Consider the following 11,808-nt stretch of genomic DNA (forward strand, 5'->3'; position numbering starts at 1 on the left):
GCAGGCATTTCGTGAATTTATTCGCTGGCGGCGAATCGCGCAAATTCGCCCATCACTAGTTAGGTACTAAATTATCTTTTATGTACCAGGTTGGTGCACACACATCGTAAGCAGCAATGGACTGGTTGTGAGGTTGCTGTTGCACTGGCTGCTCATACAAGTGCGTGCCTATTACTGCTCATTGACACTTTTGCCGAAATGTAGGGCAGAGGCCTGTGGATATTTGTCTAATACCTAATGCAGTGAGCAAAAAAATTGGGTGATTGAGGCCTTTTCTTTTTGCCTTTTGCATACTGTGTAGGGCATTATAAATATGTTATTTATGTGGAAATTATTAGTTAATTTGTGGCTGTAGAAACACCGGAACTGGCATGTCAATGGGAATCACCACTTAAGACAGAATACCATGAAATTCTTTGAAGGGTCCATCATGAATTTTTATTTTTCTTATTATCTAAGAGCAGTGATCCCCAACCAGTAGCTTGTGAGCAACACGTCGTTCACCAATCCCTTGGCTGTTGCTCCCAGTGGCCTCAAAGCAGGTGATTTTTTTGAATTCCTGATTCGGAGGCAAGCTTTTGTTTCATAATATACATATTATTACATATGGAACTTTTTAGCAGTTGTTATGCTGTTATGTTACAGAGTCCTATTTGCAAGATTTTCTGGTGTACATGTAGTTTGCATGGTTTGTATGCAGCTTTACTTTTCTTTGTGATACATCTATATGACCATTTACCATCTTATCCTCATAAAGGAGTACATAACAATTCACTCCAGCAACCTACAGAAGTGACTTCAAAGTCTTCATGTCCTAAGTCCTTTTCAGCAGTGCAGATTTCCCAAATACCCACCTAGGAGTAGAGGTGAATCAGTCAGGAACACTGGGGATTCTGTCAGAATGCCTTGTCTGATTATTGATCCATCTACTGTAAGGATACCTAGGAAATGGGAATTGTTCATATGCCTGAGGACTAGTTTGTGAACTAATGCGTTTCAAAAAAATTAGTGAGCCTAGGGGATAGTGGATCTTTGCTCTTTCATATGAACAAACATCAAAAGCAAAACACTTGAGGGTTAAGAAAAGATACAGTTTACAAATATAGTTTATAAACTGTTAAAACATGCCTATATGGAGGCTGCTTTATTTGAGAAAGAAGATAGATTGTAGAGTGAATTGATAAATTGGCGTGGCTGTGCCTTCCAGTGTCTGGAACCTCAGTCCATTTTTTTTAGTTACAGTTATTAGTTTATTACACTTATTACATCTCCAGATCCACCCAGGCCCGGATTTGTGGAAAGGCCACCTAGGCCCGGGCCTAGGCTGGCAGGATTTTAGGGGGGCGGCATGCTGCCCAACCACACCCACATTGGTTCAAAAACACAGGGGATGCGCTGGAGATACAATAATTTTTTAAATTTCCCATGCGCCAATCCCCATTGCTCTGGTCCAGATGATGAGAATTTATATTAACTCTTATATATAATATTAACTCTTAACTAATATATATTAACTCTTTGTGGAAATGAATCAAGGGGCCCATTCACTAAGCTCGAGTGAAGGATTCGAATGAAAAATACTTCGAATTTCGAAGTATTTTTTGGGTACTTCGAACATCGAATGGGCTACTTCGACCTTCGACTACGACCTTCGACTTCGATTCGAACGTTTCGAACGAAAAATCGTTCGACTATTCGACCATTCGATAGTCGAAGTACTTTCCCTTTAAAAAAAACTTCGACCCCCTACTTCGGCAGATAAAACATACCGAAGTCAATGTTAGCCTATGGGGAAGGTCCCCATAGGTTTGCTAACCTTTTTTTGATCGAAGGATTTTCCTTCGATCGTTGGATTAAAATCCAACGATCCGTTCGATTCGAAGGATTTAATCGTTCGATCGAACGAACGTTTAACGCTAAATCCTTCGACTTCGATATTCGAAGTCGAAGGATTTCAATTCGAGGGTCGAATTTCGAAGTATTTTTAACTTCGAAATTCGACCCTTAATGAATCTGCCCCTAAGTGTTTCTGGATGTCATAAGCAGGACTATCCATTAGCATAAAAGTGGTTGTATGCCTTTCTGTATCCTTTAATAAACCATAAAAAAACTTGCACTAGGTCTAAGATTTTCCTTTTAGATTTTCAAAAAAAAATAAAATAAATAAAAAAAAAAAAAAAAAAAAAATATATATATATATATATATATATATATATATATATATATATATATATGGCTTAATTCATATTCACTGCTATTTGTAAAGCCTTGTAGTTGGGATGAAGATGGTTATCAATTGCTAGTAACTGCTACAGTTGTACTTAGTATAGGAATTTAATATGACACTAACCTAGCAGATATCCTAAAGAGAATAAAAAGCCTTCTGTATTGTTTTGCAGCCTTGTCATGTGTGCTGACTTGTTTTTAGTGTCCAAATGCACTTTACTAGTTATTGCTATAGAATATATACAGCAAATACCTCCCTGTTGTAAAAATTAAAGATATTCCATATTAAAGATTTAAGTCACAGAGAAGTTCCAAGGCCATGCAAGAGCACAAGGCCAAGGCTTTTAAAGAGGTCATAGAACTCCAAGGTGACTTTTAATCCCCTCATATTTTACAAGAGGAAGTACATTATATTTTTAATACAAACTAATATTTAATTAATCCTTATTGGAAGCAAACCAGCATCTTGGGTTTATTTAATGTTTACATGATTAAAGGTAGGAAGATCTAAATTACGGAAAGATCAGTTATCTGGAAAACCCCAGGTCCCAAGCATTCTGGATTAAAGGTCCCATACAGTGACCACAAAAGTCACAAAGACAAGGGGTTCTCTGCATTCAGCCCATTATCAATTTATTATAGACATTGATATTTTGTGCCTTAAGCTACTAAACTACTGCCCCTCCCTTTAAACAAAACAGGGATTATTTGTCCATATATTGTAATATATTTAAGATGGCCAACTATATCAAAGTCATCCCTAATTTGACCAGTCCTATGCTCGCTTTCATCAGATTCGTTAAGAATTCTACTGCTTTACTATACATTCTTCTTTGTCTAAAATACATTCCAGTTACACAAGCAGCATCACCAAGCACTGAGTATAACTGATGACATCACTAAGCACCATTTATAAGTATATACAGTAGTTTACAGGGAAATTCATGGCTATTTGCATTCCAACCATATGATCTGAATCCGGTGATGGAACTTATCACACAACTTTTATTATCAAAACATTCACCTGTACTTATGGGAGAGCTATATGTATTGAAAGAAAATGAAACCAATAGTTATCTGGAAAACCCCAGGTTCTGGATAACAGGTCATTTACCTGTACATAGAAAAAGGAAATCATGTTTAAAAATTTTAATTGATGGAGTCTATGGGGTATATTTATCAAAGAGTGACGTCTAGGGGCACATTTACTTAGCTCGAGTGAAGGAATAGAATAAAAAATACTTTGAATTTCGAAGTATTTTTTTGGCTACTTCGACCATCGAATTGGCTACTTCGACCTTCGACTACGACTTCGACTTCCAATCGAACGATTCGAACTAAAAATCGTTTGACTATTCGACCATTCGATAAAAAAACTTTGACCCCTTACTTCGCCACCTAAAACCTACCGAACCTCGATGTTAGCCTATGGGGAAGGTCCCCATAGGCTTTCTAATCAATTTGTGATCGAAGGAAAATCGTTCGATAGATGGATTAAAATCCTTCGAATCATTCCATTCGAAGGATTTAATCGGTCGATCAAACGATTATTCTTTTGATCGTTCGATCGAATGAATAGCGCTAAATCCTTCGACTTCGATATTCGAAGTCAAAGGATTTAACTTCGACAGTCGAATATCGAGGGTTAATTAACCCTCGCTATTCAACCCTAAGTAAATGTGCCCCCTAATAGTGAAGTTCCGCCACTAGAGTGAAATTCCGCCATTCTCCATTCATTTCTATAGGATTTTTATAGGTGTATTTATCAAAGGGTGAACTTTCACTTTCACCCATTGATAAATACGCCTTTCAAAATCCCATAGAAATGAATTGAGAGCTGCGGAATTTCACTCTAGTGGCGGAACTTCACTCTTTGATAAATTTACCCCCAAGAGAGATGATCTTCCAGTTATTTGGAACTTTCTGGATAATGGGTTTCTGGATAACGGATATCATATCTTCACCTGTTAATTACAATAATATATATAAGTATGGGATTCTTGTATATTAGTAACAAATTTGGGTATCTTTTTGGCCTCGTACTTTGTATGATCACAGGCCATCACCTCCACTACCACTGCTGGTTGTGGCCTCCGCTGCTTTTTTCTTCACAGCCAACATCTCTTGCTGCTACTGGTCAAGAGAATTCTCTGAAATTGCCTTATTTTTACTTTTGAACAGATCACAGTCACTGCGAGCAGCCAGTCTGTCGATTGGTAAGAAACATCAGTAAAATAAACAATTGTTATAAATGTATTTGTTATTTTCTAATTGTACAGAGACAAATAAAATAATCAGTGTTATTTATTATTCTAGGAAAATGTTTAACAGGGCTGACCTGCAATATGAGTCATTTTATGGGGCAGAATGAGAAAAGGTGAAAAATAAATACAGTAGCATCCATAGTTACACGGAGACAGTTTTTATATAAACCGACTGTTTATAGGTTAATAGACAAAGAAAAAGGTAATGAGTGAAGACTGCCGCGTTCTATCATTCTCTCCTTAAAAAATTCTAAACCGAGTGAAAGGGGGCAAAAGGTGCAAATGATGAAAAGCAGTCGAATAATCTCAGATGACAACATTGATGTCATCACTTGAGTGGTGAAACGTTTTTAATAAAACTCAGGTTCAGTGCAGTGCAGTTGATTTAGACTTCACCGATATTCATGATAAATGATTCTCCATCAATATGATCAAGGGGGTATTCACTTGAAAAATGAATCACCGAAGAGTTTGGTAATTGCAAATATGGGCAAATTCACTAGAGGGCGAATTTTCGCCAGCAAAGGCTCCACCACACTTCACGCCACTTAGCTAGGTTTAAATTCATTACTACACTAATTCACTTAAATACGAAGTTGTGTCTCTGTAGCCGAACGCTAGCAAAGTTTCGCTAGTTTTAATTTGTCAGTGCGAGCATTTCATCGCAAACTTTCAATGGCGAACTCTTAAAGTTAGGTCAATTGGAATAGGGCGAGTACATATAGGTCTTATGGGCGTCTTTATTAGAGACGTTGGTGCAAATGCTTGAAGATGCCACTTACCATTGCAAATGTCCAAGGAAGCAAAGTAAAGACAAAACAGATCCTCCAATGTCCTAGACATGAGCCTACCCTAAAACAATTGTGGCATGCCCCCCAAATTGGTAAAAAAAAATTGTTAACATAAAAATCTTTAATAGTTAATCCCTCTTCAAAATATGAAAAAACACCAGTTTTTTAGAACTTTTATGACTTTTCGGCATACAGGATATGATGTCACTGACATAAGATAGAGGAGGATGTAGCTTCATCTTATCAGATCACCAGGTCTAAGCTGGCAAAGGAAACTCTAACGGTCTAAAATTTGCACATTGGTGAATTTTCTGATTAACGATTGTTCATCTATTCAAAAATTCGCCAGGCGATAGGGTGCAAAGTCAACGGTCTCTTTCGCTAGTGAATTGACCTCTACGCCTGTTAGTAAATTGGCGATGTGCCTGCGGATGGGCTTTTTGGCAAATTTAGCTAGCAACGCCTACTTCGCCGTTTAGTAAATCTGCCTCTCTAAAATTCAGCTGTTCTCATGGGCGTCCACAAATAGAGGCAAGGGGGTGGGCACTTGCCCCCTTGGAATTTTGCCCTTAAACAGTGACAGTGGTGCAACTACCAGGAGTGTGAGGTGGGCATGGAAATAATGCCATCTTCTGTGTACCCCAAGTGGCTTCTCCACAAATCTGGGCCTGACTGTTGCTCTTACAGCGCCGCCCTTCTCAGTAATTGTCCAATAATGACAGGAGTGGGTGGCTCTTACGCCGAGTGCAGGCCCACAGGAAATGTTATAAGACTTACTGCGGAAGAGGCGGGCTCTACAAAATGGCAAATTTTTTTCCCTTCTCCCTCCCTTTTGGACCCACTGACTGCCTACTTGCTGCCAAACCAAAAACTCTTTTTTCTTAGGTGATGAAATCATTTTAAAGATGGTCATGCATTTCACTGTGATAGTCTAGAAAAAACAGATTGTTTCTGATTGATGAACTTGCCCCCCTGGAAATGTTTCTGTGGACGCCCATGGCTGTTCTGGGTGATTCAAATCCTGAAGGACTAATATAAAGTATTGTTCTAGGGCAGTAAAAGATTGACAGAATGACAGATTTAAAAATCAACCTAAATTTTAAGGTGAAAGCACATGCATTTTATTTCAGTAGGTACCTCATTCTGGATATGAAATGTTTTTTTTTTTGTAACTTATATTTTATTATAGTTTCAAAACTGATAATACCATTTACTGTTGCAGAGACAGAGAACAGTATTTTACTACATCTATCATCATCATTGTCAATTGCCCAAGCAGTGAAAGACTTAGTACAAACAGGAAACATTATGTTTTCAAAAATAAAATAAAAGGATGCATGCAAGCAAGCCAGGTGCATATTGGAAAACAGCATTGTGGTAAGTGTTTCGACCGTAAGCTGAGGCTTTGTTGGGTATAAGTTCAAAAGGAGAAAGTCAGGTGGCAAGTCCTCGTGGTTCCCCTATGGACCAGACATCTAATTATTGCTTTAGCTTAGTATGAATAGCAGCAATTGCCAGTACAAAAATCATTTTGGCATTAACTCTTTTAGTTATTTTGGTCATAGAAGTCAATTCTGGACATTTTCACTTTGTTGCTATTGTTAACAGTATCTGGTTAACCAATGCTTATTTGCTTTTGCTTAGGTTTAGTAGTAGTTTATCCAATAATAAAGTGTTAAGATATATGAATTGAGAACCTGACAAGCTATATAGGCGGAGTTCACTTCAGTCCATTGAATAACTGAACAGTCCCAATAAATGTGACTCAAAGTGCCTCATGCTCCACAGTTTCTCCAGCATCTTGAAGGAAGGTCAGGGAAGAGTTTGAAGAGTTTATCTGGAATGTGCTGCCAAAATATCATTACTAATACTACTAAATTACTTTCTAAGCCATCTTCTCCTCCTATGTCTGGTCTGGACATGATCAAAAGCAAAGGTGGCATAATACACCACTAAAACATACTGATATGGTTACATATGCAGTAATTTAGCTCGCAATAAAGTCATTTATACACCTTGCAGTATTGTTAATGGAAATGGGATGTTCTTCTGGACAAGTTGCTGTAAGTGCAGATCTTGTCATTTAGATTATGGGGTTTCACGGAGAAAAACATGGAGTTTATTTTAGATGTCTGCCTGGGCAAGTAAAGCAGTATCTGATGTTTAGTACCCTGACCTTTGCTTTCACTTGGCTCTTTAAAGGAGAAGGAAAGGCTAAAAGTAAGTAAGCTTTATCAGAAAGGTCTATATAAATACACCAGTAAACCCTCAAAGCAATGCTGCTCTGAGTCCTCTGTCAAAAGAAACACAGCATTTCTTTCCTTTTATTGTGTACACATGGGCTTTTGTATCAGACTTCCTGTTTTCAGCTTAAACCTCCAGGGCAGGGCTTGAGCATGCTCAGTTTGCTCCTCTCCCCCTCTCTCCTCCCATCCCTGCTGTAATCTGAGCTCAGAGCTGTAAGTGAGCAGAGAGAGACTCAGGCAGGAAGTGATGTCACACCAAGTTTATATGGCAGCTTCTATCCTAAACAAACAGAGACAGTGTCTAGAACTGTTTACTCAGGTATGGTAAAGGATTCTGCAGAGTAAATATAGCATTCTAGCTTGTACTATTGTGGCTAATCTGTTGCCAATAAACTGTCGTGGAGCTTTCCTTCTCCTTTAATCTGATGCTGAAACTAAGGGGCAGATGCATCAAGGGTCGAATATCGAGGGTTAATTAACCCTCGATATTCGACTGGGAACGAAAATCCTTCGACTTCGAATATCGAAATCGAAGGATTTTGCGCAAATAGTTCGATCGAACGTTCGAAGGAATAATCGTTCGATCGAACGATTAAATTCGAAGGATTTTAATCCAACGATCGAAGGATTATCCTTCGACCAAAAAAACTTAGCCAAGCCTATGGGGACCTTCCCCATAGGCTAACATTGGGTTCGGTAGCTTTTAGGTGGCGAACTAGGGGATCCAAGTTTTTTCTTAAAGAGACAGTACTTCGACTATCGAAAGGTCGAATAGTTGAACGATTTTTAGTTCGACTCCTTCGATTCGAAGTGGAAGTCGTAGTCGAAGGTCGAAGTAGCCCATTCGATCATCAAAGTAGCCAAAAAAACACTTCGAAATTCGAAGTATTTTTTCTTCTATTCCTTCACTCGAAGTTAATGAATTGGCCCCTTATAATATCATAACCAGTAAAGCAAGAGTAGGCCCCAAGTGCTACAATGCAAGTAAAAAATAACTTCTGTGTGTCGCACCAGATCAGATACATGTTATTGCCTTACACTTTTCTACAATGTGTCACTGTGCAGACGCCCTTCATATCACCCTTGATAATAATAACGTAAAACATGTTTTTGAACCTATGCCCTTGTCTACTGTGACAAAGGACATACTGTAGGTCCTGACATGTAGGGGGTTATTAATTAAAGCTCAAATTTTTCTGGTCTGCATTTAAAGGGGAAAACCCAAATTTTTAAAGGAAAAAAACCTTAAATTTTTCGAGATTTATTATACCCCGAAGCTGCTAAAAGTCAGAATCCAAAAATACTCCTTCTCAAACGTGTCCAGGTCCTGTAGAAGTCAATGGCAGATGTACCTTTTCCAATTTAAAGATATTGTGGTCTGCTCTGGATTTCATACAATAATCCAAAAAATTCTGGGTTGTAAGGCAATAACTTGAAAAAATCTAGTCAAATTCGAAAAATTTGCCGCGATTCGAGTTTTTTTCCAGATTTTATCGACACCTTTCCCAAACTGAATTTTTCGAGTTATTCTATTAATAAATAAGGTAAAATCCTGGATGGGAGTTTGGATGAGTTTGTTTTATTGCTAATTATGAGAAAAAATTTAGTTTTTGTAAATAACCCCCATAATGTGTTCTACCTGAAAAAAGGGGTTGCCAATTAAAACCCCTGCTGTGGCTCTGATTTCTTTTATTTTTCTTTCATATGGCTTTTATATGTCAACAGCTCAGTGATATCCAATAGTATCCATGCCCCCAAGGATAAAATTCTTTATTCTGTTCTGGCTAGATCCTCAGATATGAACGATGACTAGTGAGAGACAGGAAGGAAATACATAATGGCATCATCATTGAGGAAGAAAGAAGACATATGACCATCAAGATCAGCCTTTTAAAATGTAAATTATTTTCTAACTTCTAGATAACTCCAAAACCACAAACATACCAGTGTCTGGGGCAACTTTGTACTAAGCGTATATTAAGTCATATCCCACATAGTGATGGGTGAATTTATTCGGCAGGCATGGATTTGCGGCGAATTTCCATGTTTCGCTGCCCGGGAATGTTTTTGCAAAACTGCAGTGAAAATGCACCATTAAAAAATTCTCCACGACAAAAAAAAATTGTTGCGCATAAAAATTGGCGTGCACATATAAATTGTCATATGTAAAAATTATTCGGACCCACCAATGGACTTTAAAAAACTTGATTCTGCGAGTTCCAGTTGCGAAACCCGAAAACTCAAATTGATTGAATTTTTGGCAAAAAAAGTGGAATCGCTCGAATCATTACAGTTTTCGGGCAAAATCCTCAGAAAAAACCTGAACATCTTCAGATGACTCAAGGCACCTCTGCCATTGACTCCTACATGACCTCGACCGGTTTTAGATGGTGTATTTTTGGATTCGAGTTACTGTATTTCCAGGTTCATGTTATAATAAATCTAGAAAAATGAGGTTTTTTTTACAAGAAAATGTGAGTTTTGACCAAAAAAAAAACAACTCAAAAACTAGAAATTTCGTATAAAATACAACTCAAACCTTAAAGGAAAACTATACCCCCCAAACAATGTAGGTCTCTATTAAAAGATACTGAGTAAAACAGCTCATGTGTAAAACCCTGCTTCATGTAAATTAACCATTATCATCATAATATACTTTTTTAGTAGTATGTGCCATTGGGTAATCATAAATAGAAAATTGCCATTTTAAAAAATAAGGGCCGCCCCCTGAGATCGTAAGATTCACTGTGCACACATACAAACCACATGTAAGGTCACATGAGCCAATTAACAGACAGAGTTCTGCCTTTTGCTTCCTCACTTCTTCCTGTTACAGTTAGGGGCAGATTTACAAAATTCGAGTGAAGAATTCGAATGTAAAAAAATTCGAATTTCGAAGTATTTTTTGGGTACTTCGACCATCGAATTGGTTAAATTCGATCGAATTCGAACGATTCGAACGATTCGAAGTAAAAATCGTTCGACTATTCGACCATTCGATAATCGAAGTACTGTCTCTTTAAAAAATACTTCGACCACCTACTTCGGTAGATAAAACCTACCGAAGTCAATGTTAGCCTATGGGGAAGGTCCCCATAGGCTTGCCTGTGATTTTTTGATCGAAGGATTTTCCTTCGATCGTTGGATTAAAATCCTTCGAATCGTTCGATTCGAAGGATTTAATCGTTCGATCGAATGAAAAATCCTTCGATCGATCGATCGCAGGATTTGCGCAAAATCGTTCGACTTCGATATTCGAAGTCGAACGATTTTAGTTCCCAGTCGAATATCGAGGGTTAATTAACCCTCGATATTCGACTATTAATGAATCGGCCCCTAAGTGTTGTAGTATTTCTGGTCAGGTGATAGCTGAGGCAGCACAGATAGAGTCACGAAATGGTGGTTCAAGGCAAGAGATATAAAAGGGCAATATTTATGTAAATATATATTCCAGTTTGGTAAGATTCTTTAATATGTCATTCAATTTCATATAAACTATCTTAAGTATTCATTTTGGGGGTATAGTTTTCCTTTAATAAATCCACCCTCAATCCTTTCTTGTATCTGCCAGTATAATTGTTTCTGGGAGAAAATTCTGCAACTTCATATATCTTTTTGCACTGCGCGGCACCTATTTTTTTTTTCTTTTTTTTTTAAACATTTCAGAATAGAGAGAGGGAGTCTGGCCCGCCAGGGGCCCATGAGGGTTGGGGCCCAGTGCGACACTGTGTATAGTTTTTGAATTACTTGCCTTTTTCTTCTTCTTTCCAGCATTCAGATGGGGGTCACTGACTCATCTTTCTATTTTTGTGATCTCCTATTCATTTTTTTCTTATTGAAAAAAGTGTATGGTTGCTTGGGTAATTTGGACCCTAGCAACTAGATTGCTGAAATTGCAAACTGGAAAACTGTTGAATAAAAAGCCAAATAACTCAAAAACTACAAATAATAAAAAATGGAAACCAAATTGTCTCAGAATGTCATTTTCTACATCATACAAAAATTAACTTAAAGGTGAACGACCCCTTTAACATCTGTTATTACAATCAACATCCATAATGAAACATTCAGATGCAGGCTACAAATTGTTGCACAGATTTAGCAATTCAACTGAATATAAGGAAATTGGTGCCACTGAACAATGTTTTTCCTGCCATCATTTTGTTAGTGGTGTGTTAGTATTCATTTTGTATCGTCGCAGACAGATTCAGATACCGGCATGATGCTCAGGAATATTTTATAGCTGAACCTGACATCTTACTTTCAACATGATTCTACAAT

The sequence above is a fragment of the Xenopus laevis genome, chromosome 5L (assembly GCF_017654675.1).
Source record: "Xenopus laevis strain J_2021 chromosome 5L, Xenopus_laevis_v10.1, whole genome shotgun sequence".
Taxonomy (NCBI): domain Eukaryota; kingdom Metazoa; phylum Chordata; class Amphibia; order Anura; family Pipidae; genus Xenopus; species Xenopus laevis.